This window comes from Parasteatoda tepidariorum, chromosome 2 (genome assembly GCF_982258835.1).
Source record: "Parasteatoda tepidariorum strain Cologne lab strain chromosome 2, Ptep-v5.0, whole genome shotgun sequence".
Classification (NCBI taxonomy): Eukaryota; Metazoa; Arthropoda; class Arachnida; order Araneae; family Theridiidae; genus Parasteatoda; species Parasteatoda tepidariorum.
The window spans coordinates 55,692,092-55,706,867 of record NC_141756.1 but is presented as its reverse complement, the minus strand read 5'-3'; positions in this window follow the sequence as shown (position 1 = coordinate 55,706,867).

The window sequence follows — 14,776 nt, the reverse complement described above, 5'->3', positions numbered from 1 at the left end:
CAAGAAATTACTATTGTTAACTAATTTCATACTCAAAAACCAACCAAATTCTATGAGGCCAGCATCATTTATTTTCTATCAAAAAATCAATCAGAACATGTTTCCATTATGTTGCAGTAAGATTAAAACAAATGGAATGCATCAGTATGTGATAAAAAAAAACTTTCTACCCAAAAGGGCATAAAAATCCAGTAGTCTGGAAAAATGCATTAACGCTGCTCTCATTGCAATTGCTTTTGCTGACCAAAGAGACGGGCAACTTCTATCTGTATGGGCTTGACATGAGTTGGATGATCAAATTACTTCAGTTCCTGTTTTTTTATCTAAACATTTCTCTTCCTCTGTCCCAAGCAAGAAGTGTCCTTGTCCACAAACCTAATAAACAAAAGTGGAGCCGGTTTTGTTGCGCTCCTCATACATCTTAAGCGTCTGTTACGTTATTCAATCTGCTAATGTCAACACTTGACATTGTCTGTTCCCTCTTATGAAGCTTAAATAGCGTAAATAACTCCGTAAAGAATTTTTATGCGAGCAAATTCTATCGCGAAGTTATTGAACACACAATTTTATTAAGTTATAAGAAAGCTTTCTAGCTTAATGAAAGTAATTAATGGGTTTATTTTCAGACATTAAATTTAATCAATTAATAATCATTTTCATTTTACCTAAAATCCACAAGGAGAAAAAAAATCTGGTAAAATTGCAGTAGTGTATGGTAATGATATTGTAAAAAAAAAATAAAAATAAATGAAAACCCAAGTTCCGGTGAGTGAAACCAAAATATTCGGTATTTAAGCCATTCATTTGATATTTGCTCATTTCTTATGATAACGGTTTATCGGAAATTCCGGTTAATAAAATTATAGTTCTTATTACCACAAATTAAGTAAGAAATACAAGACTAAAAAATAAATGTCACCGAATATCTGGATTTAATTGTTTATTTTACCAAAATCATTACTAAAGCGCTTCAGTAAAAATTACCTAATTTTTTGATGTTTCAAAACCAGAAATAATTTTACCATATTTTGGTATTTTTCACCATACTTTTTTTCTCAGAGAATAATCTATATTATTTCCAAGTTTACTATCAATAGTAATAATAAATTACCTAAAATCATTTTAACTTTAAATGTTATATAAACGCATCATTTGCAACTACAACATTAATTTCGAATTTTTACTTTCCTTTTGTATATCCTATACTATGATGGATATTCGTATCACTGATTTTGTAGTCTTCTGGAATTAATTTTATCAAAAAAGTAATAAAAGAAAAAATTCAAAAATATTTACGAAAAATGAGTTATATTTTTGTTTTTAATTGCTGTAACTATGCGTATTGAAATTGCTAACGAAGTATAATTGATTAGTATAAGCCGTTATAGCCACTATTATTATTATTCCATTTTATTTAAACTGTAACGTTTCTCATCCCATAAAATTTCCTCATTTTTAAAATTTAGGTACAATTTTTTTCCAGCTAATTCAAGATGTATAATCATGAAAAATGATATATTATTAAAAAACACATGAGTTTTTATAATTTTCCAATTTACAAAAAAATTATATCTTTCAATACATCCCATACTTTGATGATTTTTTTTTTTTGCTGGTTTAGTTTTTGAACATTTCTAAACTTTAAAATATTGTCGTAATTATCCTTCGAAATCTTATAAATGTGAGTCACTGATAAAATATCAACTTTAAACTTCAGACTGGATCTACCATTCCATTAGACTTATTCATTTCTTAATAAATACAATCAGTCAGATAGAATCATTTTCATAATTATTCTAACAATTATTAACGCAATTTCTTAAACTAGTATATATCCAATGGTTTTGAAATTAAGTATTCAGGTTTAGCCATTTCCTGAAAATGCAACCATTACGCGAGCGGATTCCATTTTCGTGAGTGTTAAAATCCACAGATGCGCTAAACTTTTCGCAATTTACTGTATCCTCGGCTTTCAATATCCCATTGTTCTAGTAGACCGGAAAATGGGTACCTTAAATCAAATTGCTATCAGGAAGGCGCCGTCCGTGACAGACAGAACGTTACTGTTATCATTAACTATTTAAAGTTAAGATGGTACTGCTAATATACTTTTAAATAATATAAGGGAGTTTTCTGGTAAGCACATGGGATGCGCTGATCAATAAACTGTTTTCTAAAAATGTCTTATTTCTAATATACAAATTCTGATGTATAAAACGTATTGTAATCAGCTTCAAAATATGCAGAATCGTTTAAATTCAGCTGAATTTCTGAATGTACATATGTTTGCGTGTTGTTTCGCTTTCACGTATTTTCATTAATTATTTTGTGCATTATTTCAGATTAATTTCTTGCTTAAATAAAGTTTATGTTATTCATATGATGTTTGTTTTGATTGCCGAGTTTTATGTTTTCCATACACTTAATTAGGCATTTATTTTATTGCTTGTATAAATGCTTAGTTTTGAATTAACGAGGACATTATGTGATTTTTACTTGCATCGTTACATATTCATGCATTTCATTACTATCGCATATATTCTTTTGGTAGATTCTTCTTTTCTACTGTTTTTTATTATTGCATCTTTGTTTTCATTAATTGCTTTGATATTTTTGTGTTAGTGAAGGATTTTCGTATATTTTATTTTTCTTTATTTTTGTAATATTGTTTTTCATGCATCATTGAAACTTCACGTAATGCTTTAAAATGACGTCATATTACAGGAGGAACTTATCATCTCAAACCCTTTTTCACCTCCATTACTAAATTAAAATTTAAAGGAGAGAAAAAAAAAGAGTTCAGGCAAACCCAGAATTAGCCTTGAAATTTCAATAGCTATTTAAAAAAAAAATATCAAAACGCAAACAAATTATTGGAAGAAAACTTCACCATTGCGTAATCGCAAGTAATCTTCTCACAATTTATTGTCCTGTTGATGTTTTATAATTTTTTTTCATTATTTGAAACTCACATCACACAATATGTCTCTGTAATATAATTTATGTAAATTTAGTTTTTAAATGGAGTAGTAAGTAAGCTTAAACTTTCAAGTATTGCATGGTCATAATATGCACTGATAGTGTTTTTTTTTCCATTTAGGCAAAATTTGATTTGCAGAACATTCCTATTTATGCCGTATCGCACTCATATAGCCTTTTTATTTTTATCCAAAATAAATTTACTTTAACAAATGACTTTCACTAAAATAACTTTTTTAGAAACTCCTTTTTTATTTATTTTAAATAGCATGATTTTTAGCATTTTTATCCCAAGAGACAACCACATAAAGTATGTCAACAATTTAGTAAAAAAGAAAGCAATAAAAATTTTAAAATAATATAAGTTTCATTTATCTAAAGCATTTTATAATTTTAAAGAAACATTCCATCATAATAGAAACAAGAAAAATCGAAGTTTGAGAGAAATATATCCAAAAAACAAAATTCCCTTGTTGGAAATCACTGTTACAGATTACACTTTCCCTAATATCTCTTGAATATCTTGAAAATATTTTTTTTTGTAAATTTGCATTATTTTCCCTCCTTCCAGAAACATATTTTTAAATACGGCATTCAATATTTTATTCCTTTATTTTCAACATTATTTTCTAATCTTCTTGGTGATAAAGTTTTAAATAATTTTGCAACTTCTTAATTATTTTTCATAAAGGCTTTGAAATTATTTCTATTTCTCTTGAAACTGTGATAAAAAGATAATCGATAAAAAGATATGATAAAAGGATAATCGATAGAAAGATGATGATAAAAAATATGATAAAAAGAATAATCGATAAAAAAGATGATAAAAAGATAAAGATAAAATATAATAGATGATAACTGTTACAGATTACACTTTCCCTAATATCTCTTGAATATCTTCACCGATTGGCATAAGATTTTTTGTTATAGATTGAAAATATTTTTTTTGTAAATTTGCATTATTTTCCCTCCCTCCAGAAACATATTTTTAAATACGGCATTCAATATTTTATTCCTTTATTTACAACATTATTTTCTAATCTTCTTCTTGGAGATAAAGTTTTAAATAATTTTGCAACTTCTTAATTATTTTTCATAAAGGTTTTGAAATTATTTCTATTTCTCTTGAAACTGTGATAAAAAGATATGATAAAAGGATAATCGATCGAAAGATGATGATAAAAAATATGATAAAAAGAATGATCGATAAAAAAGATGATAAAAAGATAAAGATAAAATATAATGGATGATAAAAAGATAATCGGCCATTTTCCTTATCTTGAATTTTCATTAGTCAAAAAAGTCACATGATATAGTAATTAACAAACAGGAACAAGCTAAATGATACCTTTATCAGAAGTCATCAAAAATATTTATTTGTTGCTTATTTAACCACAATATTTTTATCATTCTTTTTTAATATTGTTACAAATTCGATGTTCATTATTTTTTGAAATTAATGGCTTGAAACTAAAAGTTTTATGCTTTTGATGTATTTTATAGCAATTTCATGATATTAACTTATGTTCAACATTTTAAAGAAAGTTAAAAGAAAGTTAATTACATTTATAAAGTTGCAAACATTAAGAAGCTAAATATATTGCGACTAAATTATACAAATGTTTAAAAAATTATTCAATATTCAGAAATGATTTTAGCAATATTTTTAGAAAATAATAGAAGTATATTAATAGAATTTATAATAATAGAACTATTACGATAATATTAATAAAATTAAAAACTTAATAAAATTATATAAAATTCTTAAAGATTTTTCGATATTCAGAAATAATTCTTATTGATTCTCTTCAATATTCAGAAATAATTCTTATTGGTTTTCTTCAATGTTCAGAAATACTTTCAGCAATATTTTTTTCAAAAAAATGTTTTTCCCGTACATTTCGGTAATTTTCAGAAATAAAATATATATTTTTAGTTAAAAAAATTTTAATCAAAATCTAAAGACAAATATATGAAAGAAATTGCAATAGTAGCTAAAAAAAATTAAGTTAAAATCTAATCCCAAGAGAATTACAAACTATATCTGTGTTAATTTATGATTTTCTAAAATTGTGATTTTCTTAAGTGAACATTTTAATTTCAATGCAACAATTTATTATCCCGAAACAAAATATAAATATCTGGAGACCATGGGGTTGGTGAATTTAGCAAACAGGTGGTTGAATTCAGGTGGCTTCAATTTAAACTAACATATTCGTGTTCACAATGTCTTCCTCACAATATTTTAAAACTATATTACATTTCTTGTGATTTTGTTACTTACTTTAAATAAATTACTTTCTTTATAAAACTTAATAAACCTGTATCCGTAAATATCAAAACACCCACTCAAGATTCATGCTATTTACTATAGCAGCAAATTAATAGTGTATTTGTTCTTTGTATTTTCAACAAGAAATGCTTGATATCTTCAGAGACAAATACGTTGAAACTCTGTTGGAGAAAATATCAAAATCAAAAGACATGTTTATTGAATTAGATAAATAGATATTTCTTCAAATACAATTCTTTTCCTCTCCACAAATAATCTCGCTTCATTTAATGTTTCTAAAAGAGTACAGAAAGGCGTGACTGAAATATTTAGTTTATATCAAGGACAATTTATATTTCTCTTTGTCTTAACTCTGGAAGTAGTTTGAGAGAGAATTTAATTAAAATAGGATATCAGAAAATTTTCCATTTTCCTCCGCGTTGCGCAAATGTGTTTTAAGTCCTATACGAGATGTATTTTAATTAAATGTTTTATTTTGAAACCTAACTAAACTAAAGAAATTGAATGCAGAAACTTTTATTTAATTTAAAGTCAATGCATTTTCATGGTTTAATATTTTCTTTTCCTGGAATTTCATTTCTGTAATTCCCATGGTTAGTGAATTATAAGGAAGAACATTATCGAAATTAAATTGTAGCTTTGAAGCGTGGGAAATAAATGTGTGTTTAATAAAACATGTTTTGCTAGTTTAAATAACAAATAATCTTAATGCTTGAATAAATTTTAGTTAGAATAAATAATCTGTTTTTAAACTAAATTGCCACGCTTTTAAGTAAATATAAATGTTGAGAAGTATAAATACAAACAAGAATAAATATTATGAAACGGAAACAAGTATAAATACTATGCAACTGAAAAATAAATAAAGCTTTGCTTACAAATAAAATTATTTAGAAAAATTTTATCGATTGTAGGTTAATTGCAGCATATATATAAGTTAAAATTATTGCGTAACTTAGAACTGATTGGAATGAAAAAAAAAGTTTCAGTTGATTACATAAGTAATAATTTAAGATTTTGCATATTTACTCGGAGAAAAAAATTCTGATGAAATTAACCCAGTGTATGGTAATGGCAGCTCTGGTAAGAAAATAAAAAACAATTATTCTGATAAAAAGAAACGAATTTAAATGTGTTTAAACCATTTATTTAGTAATTTTTCTACTCATATATGGCAAAGATAAATAAAAGAAACTGTCTGAATTGATTATATAAATAACAATTTCAGATTTTGCATATACCTCGAAAAAACCAATTTAGGTGAAATTACCACATTGTATGGAAATGACAGTTCTGGTAAAAAAAAATAAATAAATAAAAATAATAATTCCGTTAAATTAACCCAAAAGAAACTGTGTTTAAACCATCTATTTGCTAATTCATATGGTAACAATTTACCAGAAATTCTAGTATTCAAAATTATAGTTCTTATTAATACATATTTAGTAAAAAATGCATGTAAAACTCAAAGGTTAGTTATTATTACCAAAGCGCTTCAGTAGAAGCTACCGAATTTTTTGGAGCTACCATAGAGGCAGAATTACGGTAAATTTTGAGAGATCATGGCAGTTTTAACCATAGACTTCTAATGTAGAATGGCTGCTCATGATGCATTGCATGCTGAAGCCAGCAACCCCATCACGTGACAAGCTCATCAGTTCGCGATTTTCCAATCAAAACGTTTCCCAGTGAAAGCTTTCTAGACCAGCTCTCCTGTTTGGAGACTTTTTTTTTTCTAAGAGCCTTTTGGCGGTTGTGATTCTTTTGAAAAAATCATTTTTCTTAAGATTTAGAAACAAAGAAGAGGAAATTAAAAATAATACTGACCGACTTGACCAAGAAGAAATAGTATTCTAAGACCGAAATTTTTATGAGAATAGTTTTATTTTGATTGAAGAAAAAGCATCGGAGGACGATGTGCGAAACGTTAAAGAGAAACACAATTAACTGACACAAATTCGACAAAAAACACAGATAATTTTTTTTCTTAAACTTTAAAAAAGCTCAAAGCCCTAAATAATTTATAAATATATTACATTCAAAACCAAGAAAGACTATAAATTTTTTTGTTAAAGCAGGATCAAAAGATGCAGAAATAGTGTTGCCAAAGCAAGGGAGAAAAAAGGTCCCAGCAGATAAGTCACCCACAAAAAGCTATAAGAAAACGAAGTAAAAAAAATGTTAGAGATAATATTGAAGATAATATGCTGAACACAAAATCACACTGCTCAAAGCATTAACTTACTATAGAATATTATTAAAAAAAGTAAAAGATAAATAGATGAAGTAAAAATTTTACCGCTATTAACTTTAACTTTATAGAAATTTTAACAAATTTAACATTACAGAGCTAAAATATATATAATTTAAAATCCAACATATATATTAAATTATATTTAAACTATATTATTGCAAACTTATAATGAAATTGATAAATTTAAAAAAAATATAGTGAAAATGATTTATATAAATAAATTATTATTGGTAACATGGTGGCGGAAGAGATATATTTATACTTGACTCGATTTATAAATAATTCACAAATTTTTTTAAGGAATGTTAATGCATTAGGTGTTCTGATTTTTTTTTGGTACAATTAGTGCTTTTTACTAGCATTTACAATTGTTTTATTAAATAGCTAGTTTTAATTATTAAAGTTCTACTGTTCTTGTTTTAATTATTAAAGTTCTATTATTCTTGCTTTAATTATCATTGTCTTTTATGTCAAAATTCATTTCATTTGTAATTATTCTTATTAAAAAATTACAAAAAATATTAATATTAGAAACATTCTTTAATTTTTAAGTTATGATTTGTTTATTCAAAACTAATCCAAAACGTTTATCCAATTTGTTAAATGCTAGTAATAAAATATACTAATAAATCGATATATCAATGTTGTAAATATTTATTCCATGTTTTTTTGAAAAAAATTTTTTAAAAAATTTAATTTTGTCATTAAGGATAGCCAACGTTTATCTCAAATTTCGATTCGAGGAAAATACTAAATTCCAGGTGTCTTCTCAAAAAACATTCTATGACAGCGAGAAAATACGTTTATTATCACCATTATATTATTATATTATCGCCAAATATCAGAATAAGTAGCCAACATTGCTTACCATTCCTCCTTTTTCGTAATCAGACAGATATCAAACAAGCCAAATCAGACGGATGTTGGTTTTAAAGTCAGTGTGGTATTACCATATCGAGAGCAGTCTACTTATATTATTAATCTATGATTTTGACCATTATTCTTCCCATTTTTTAGTAAAACAGACAATATGAATTAAGACAGTTTTCATCAAAAATTCTTATTTTTTGATTTTAAGAGCAGCGGTTAAATTTTTAATGAGAAAAGTTATGGAGCTGGGTTTGGATTTATTTAATTTTTAGTATAAAAGGCATAGTGATTTAAATGCCTACTGTCGAAATTATTTACAAATGCCGATGCGGTTTTAGGTTTATATAGTGAATAGACTACAGGCACAACCATGTATCATATGAAATAATAAAATAAACAACATGAAACTTAAAACATAAAATATAAAAAAATTGATGCAACTATCGTTGCACAATCAAATGCTAAGGCAATTTTTTTATTCAATTATATTAAGAAATCCATAGTTTTTTTTAAAATTATGCTGTAAAGTAAGTATGTGTCGGTTTTTCTTATTACCCTCGAACCGTTGTTCTAGAACAGGTGCAAGGGACCTAAAAACAGGTGCAAAGGACAATTTTAGCTACAATCCTAAAAATCTGTGAAAAAATTTACTCTGCTCTTTCTAGTGATTTATTTTTTAATAATTAATCCAGAACAGTTATTAATTCAACTGTTGAGATTTCATATTCAAAGTTACTTTCTCATGTATGGTTGCATTAAGTTCAAATTCCTCATCATTTTCTGAATTCAGCACACGATCTATTTCCTCGCCTAGTGCATCTTGGTCTCCTACACTATAACAAATTCTTGTTCAAATTACGGTAAAAAGTACCGACATTTTTAGAGCAGCATCTGTATCATGGAGATACCCTCTAGTAGTGATAATATTCGATTTCAAATTATTATAACACACGAAATCGACCATCTACAATAGAATACAATCTTTGCGTCTTCTATCTTTTTCCTTTTTTGCCGTTTGAATACTGTATCAGTCAATATCCCAGTGCTATCGTCCTTTTTTTTACTTGTAATTTTTTGACTTGCTAGTCAAATCGTAAGTGCTGTTTCTGAAAGAATTTTTATCAAATAAAAAAAAATCATCAAAAGCTAAATGCCTTTAGTTTTTCCCAGAAGAAAGATATGGAAAGATATTCAACGAAATATCGTTGATACGGTAATGTAAATTCGTGTTCAGCATGTCATAAAATAAAAATAAACAGAAGAAAAAAAACTTCCCATGTTGTCTGAACCGTTTCCTAGACTAATATTCCTCTTCTAAAAACGTAATTTACTAAATCTAAAAAAAAAATGAAGCCACCGAGAAAATTCAACAAATAATAAAAAAGGGTGAAACATTTTAATTTCTTTGTTACGGTACATGACTTTCAATTTCACGCATAATTGCACGGTATTAATTAATACAATTTTATTAATTTTATCCATACATTTTTTTCCAAAATATGGATGTTAACATAGAAGAGAATCTAAGCAAAATTTAAAAATGTTCAATTAAAATGCTTCTCGTAAGTCCAATAAAAAAATTTTGAAAGACAGATAAAGTATTTAATATGATAAAATTTTAATTTAGCTTTGTATTTTAATTCAAGTAATTACAGCATATCATAATGAAATAGAGCTTAAGAAGACGAAACATAACTTTAAAGTGTTTAAATATTGCATTTTTAAAATATAAACTATTTAACATCATGACGTACTTAACAAAATATGTTTCATACTAATGTTAAGAAACTCTACATCTTTCCCATAAAAATATTTCTTTTTACAGTCCCTGTTAGAAATTATTAGACGCACTAAAGATTTCATGTAAAATCTAAATTATCATGTAACACTATACAGCTTTATTATTTTTACGCGACTGAAACCGGTTTGCACTTGTTTACGTTCAATATGTTAATTAGTTAACATTGTAAAGCAAAACTCTAAAAATAAATACAAATACAAAGTAAATAAAAATCTCTTGAATAAAAACCCATTACATTTATGTTTAATTATAAAAGTATTGCATATAAACGTGTGCAAAACATGTAAACATGTGCGCCTAATAATTTGGTCTAATCATTATAATATACTAATATTATACCTGATATAATAAATATTCTATATTTATATAACATATCATCTAATTTATCCAATCGTCGAATTTAAATTATATATCATCTAATTTAATCAATTAATCTACGAACATAAACAAGTGCAAACTGGTTTCAGTCACGTAAAAACAATAAAGCTTTATAGTATCACCTGATAGTTAAGATTTTACATAGAATCTTATAATGAGTCTAATAATTTGACCAGTAAGTGTATATTCTCTGAGAGACATTTTTGTAATCATTTAGATGAGGCATCTTTTCAAACATTTTCTTGAACATAACTTAAAAAGAGATTATAGATTGTCTTAGAGGTGATACATTTGTGTATATTGAATGCAATTTTATCTCCCGTAAAGGAAGCAAACAGCTTGAACACAAGATGAGACTTGATTTTTTTATTGTTATTTTGTTTGCAAGCTAATGAAAATACAGAAACGGAAGATCATTTCATGTACAGTGCGCAGAAAAAATAAATGGAACACCCTAAATAATTTTAACTAATGATCCGATCTTTATGTTCTTAAATCTTAATGGTTCAAAGGGTTAATCTCAATTATGCTAATTAACAAGGGCGGATGATATTTTAAAGTTACGAAAATAGACCCTAAAACGTACTTAATAAACATACTTTTTTTAGACGGATTCGAATTTTTGATCCCCTAATTACTGGGGGTAGTCACAATCTGAGAAATATGGTCCCAATAGTTTGGTCAGGAGAATGGTACAAAGTTTAGACCCTTAATGTTAATTTCACCTATTGCGTATTTTTTCATATCTCGAGAAATTTTTAAGCGAATTAAACAATTTTTGCATATAATTATAAAATTCATTTTTGCAAAACATAATTCCATGCAAAAATAACCTTTAAAGAGTGTCTACTATTTTTTTTTTATTATTTTAATTTATAATAATCGAAAATAATTTCAATTCTAAGGTATAGAATTTTTACATTATCTTAAAGAATGCATTTTTGCATGGCAGAATACAAAATTTTAGCAAAATCGGTCCAGAGAAATTTAATTTTAAAAGTACGACTTCTTTGAAATTCGATATATTAGGGGTCAAAATCCAATTCCACAAAAAAGGTATGTTTATAAGAGAAAGTATGCTTTTGTGCCCGTTTTCGTAACTTAAAATATCGTCTGCTCTTATTAGCCTATTTGTGGTCTACCCTTCGAACCAGTGAGAGTCCTAAAACGTGAAGATCCGATTAGATCAATGGTTATTCAGAGTGTTTTTTTTTTAAATTTTTTTTTTATTTTGAGCACTGTGCATAAATTGGATTGTTCCTTTTCAAACAATTGTGAAGATTTATGATTTTTCATGCATTTTGGTATTTTATTTAAAGACATTTATTTAAAGACATTTATTAAAAGCTATTTTTACTGACCGATTTTATTTACGATTTCATTGCGCTTAATTAAACATTTTATGTACAGAAATTATTCCTCAATTTACTTCAGTCAAGTCTAAAATTGTAATGTTAAACTTTTAGAATAAATGTGGAACTGAATTTTAATATTCCTCGCAAAATGTTACAAATCTACAGCGTTGAATAGATCTGGAATTTTAAATAATGTCTAGATTTTCTTTTAAAAAATCTTAACTATTTTAGTAATATATAACTGTATTTATTCTTGAATTTCAAAAAGACTGGATTGAGTAATGGCTTATTTCTCCCAAAAGACTGCTTTGCAAGAAAGTAAGCTGCGACCATAAATATTTGAAAGTACTTTTCGCCTATACTGTCCACACAAAAATAAATAAAATATAAAATTCTATAAAATATGTATGCATGTATAAGCAGCTTATTTTCATTTAAAAATTTAAGCTTTTCGTCTGATAAATTCTGAAATCTTTTTTATTTTCAGTTTTCTTTAAAGATTTAAAACTTCGAAAACATTATTTTTAGAACAGAGTATTTAATTGATGATATTTAAATTCAGTCATGATTAGTCTTCAGTAAAAATATTTAATGTTTGCCACCTAAACATTAATTAAGTGTAGTCTAAATGCTTCTAATAATTAAAGCTATATAATAAATGTTTGATTGAGGCAGCAGGTGAAATTAAATAAATTTCTTTGATAAGACTAAAGACTGACTAATTTTCAATTTATTTCAATTTTAGTTACAATTTTACACATTTGTTGCATCTTTGTTATTAACAAACAAAATAAACAGTTCTTTAAATGTGTATCATTTGAATTGAATAATGTATTAAAGGAATTATTACAATTTAATTATACTATTAACTAGTAAGTAAGAAGCAAATACAAATATTTATTGCAATAACTATTACTGTGAAATGTTGCAAGTCATCTGTGATAATACTTTCCAGAAATTCTGAAGCAGCTTATATAGTAGCCCCAATAAAAATAAAGATTCAATGCCTAGTTTAAATACTCGTTCTAGTATGTCGTTCTAATAATATTAAATATTTAAGATAAATAAGATATATATTTGTACGCAGACATTTTTTTTTTGAACTTCAAAACTTATTAATCGACTCAAAATATACATGCTTATGAAATTGGTGAATTAAACTTTTTAAAACTTCTTCAAATTTATTCTGTAAAATAATTTAAAACAACAATTTCCTATTTTCATTAGGTATTTTTTTTTCAATTAAAAGAGATATGAAAATAGAAATTTATTTAAACCCTTTGACGCAGTTTGGATACCAATGTTTCTTTTATATATTTTTTTCTACACACTCTAATTGCAAGTAAAAACATATTTTTGCATTTCTTATTTATTAGAAACAGGTTAATAGCTACTGAAACAAACTTGTTAGATCATCGGAATTACATTTATAATAACATGTGAAATCCAAAAAAAGCATTGGAATTTTTTTTCCATTCATATTCAAAAATTTATCAACAATTGATTTTGTCAGTGAATGAAATTTCACCAATGAATTACTGTTTTTCTTCGATCTAAATAAGTACAAATAAGTGTAAATTCGAAAAATTATTGCTATGAAGTGAATTATGCTTGGAAGATTTTACCTTCAACGCAGAAACGGACAAAGGTGTTTTATGCTGTACTTTATTACCATAAATCAAAAAATCTAAATATAGTATTTTCTAACTTATTTTGGTTTAAATTATTACCAAATAATAAAAAAATCGATGATTAATTAAAATTCCGTATTGAAGGGTAAATACGAGTATTAAAACGAATGCAGTTTCTTCTCATTGAAACAAAAATTTAATATTTGAGCCAACATAATCACATGCATCATGCTATAAGATTTTAAGGATAATTTCATTACTTATTTTATTGAATAAAACTCGATTACAAAATAACTCTTTAGCTTTATCCAATGTCTTATTTAAGGAAATTGAGGGTTGATAAAATTATCTTTTATATCATTGAAAATAAGTTTCATTTCATTTCATACAAGATCAAATCATTTACGCAAAAAAGGATGCTTTGAATTTTATCAAATTATAATTAATGCTTCACAGTTGTTCTAATATAATGTTTCGTCATTTACTGTTTCATCATATATTGTTTCGTCATTTTGAACAAAATCGTTAGTTATATTTCATAAATTGCTTCTTATGTTAAGTAATAGATGTAAGAGTTATGGATGCACCAGTACTTCATAATATTGAATCGGTATTGAAAAAATTCGACTGCAATAGATCAACTGGACGTGATGATATTCACTCTGAATTGTTATTAGTTAATAAGCCTGTCCAAATCAAATCTACAATCTACTTTATCTGACTCAATTTAAAGAAAGGTGATAGACTGTACTATTGCGATTAACGGAGAGTTATCCTCTATGCCTTTTTCTTTAAAATCTTTTTAAATGCCCATAGCAATAGGAGACTACCATATGTTGAAAAAAATCATTGAAGTGTACAACTTTTGTCTTATTAGGGGTATGTCTATTACTGACAAAATTCATGCTTTTAGGCCAAAGCTGGAAAAAACTTAAGTATTCAAAATATCGAATATAAAAAAATATCTAAATGTAACTATCACTTTATGGATTTTAATACCCTTTATGGATATCACTTTATGGATTGCATTAAATATATAGCAATAGAAACCCAGTGAAAAAAAACTTTTTTTTATAAATTTTATGGAGAATGAAGAACATAAATTTTGCCGTGATTATATTTTTAAAAAATTGCTTATCAGTTTTCTTCGATAAAGAAAATAATTCATTCATAATCTCACTTTATCTATTTATTCCTTTCTTTATTTATTACTAA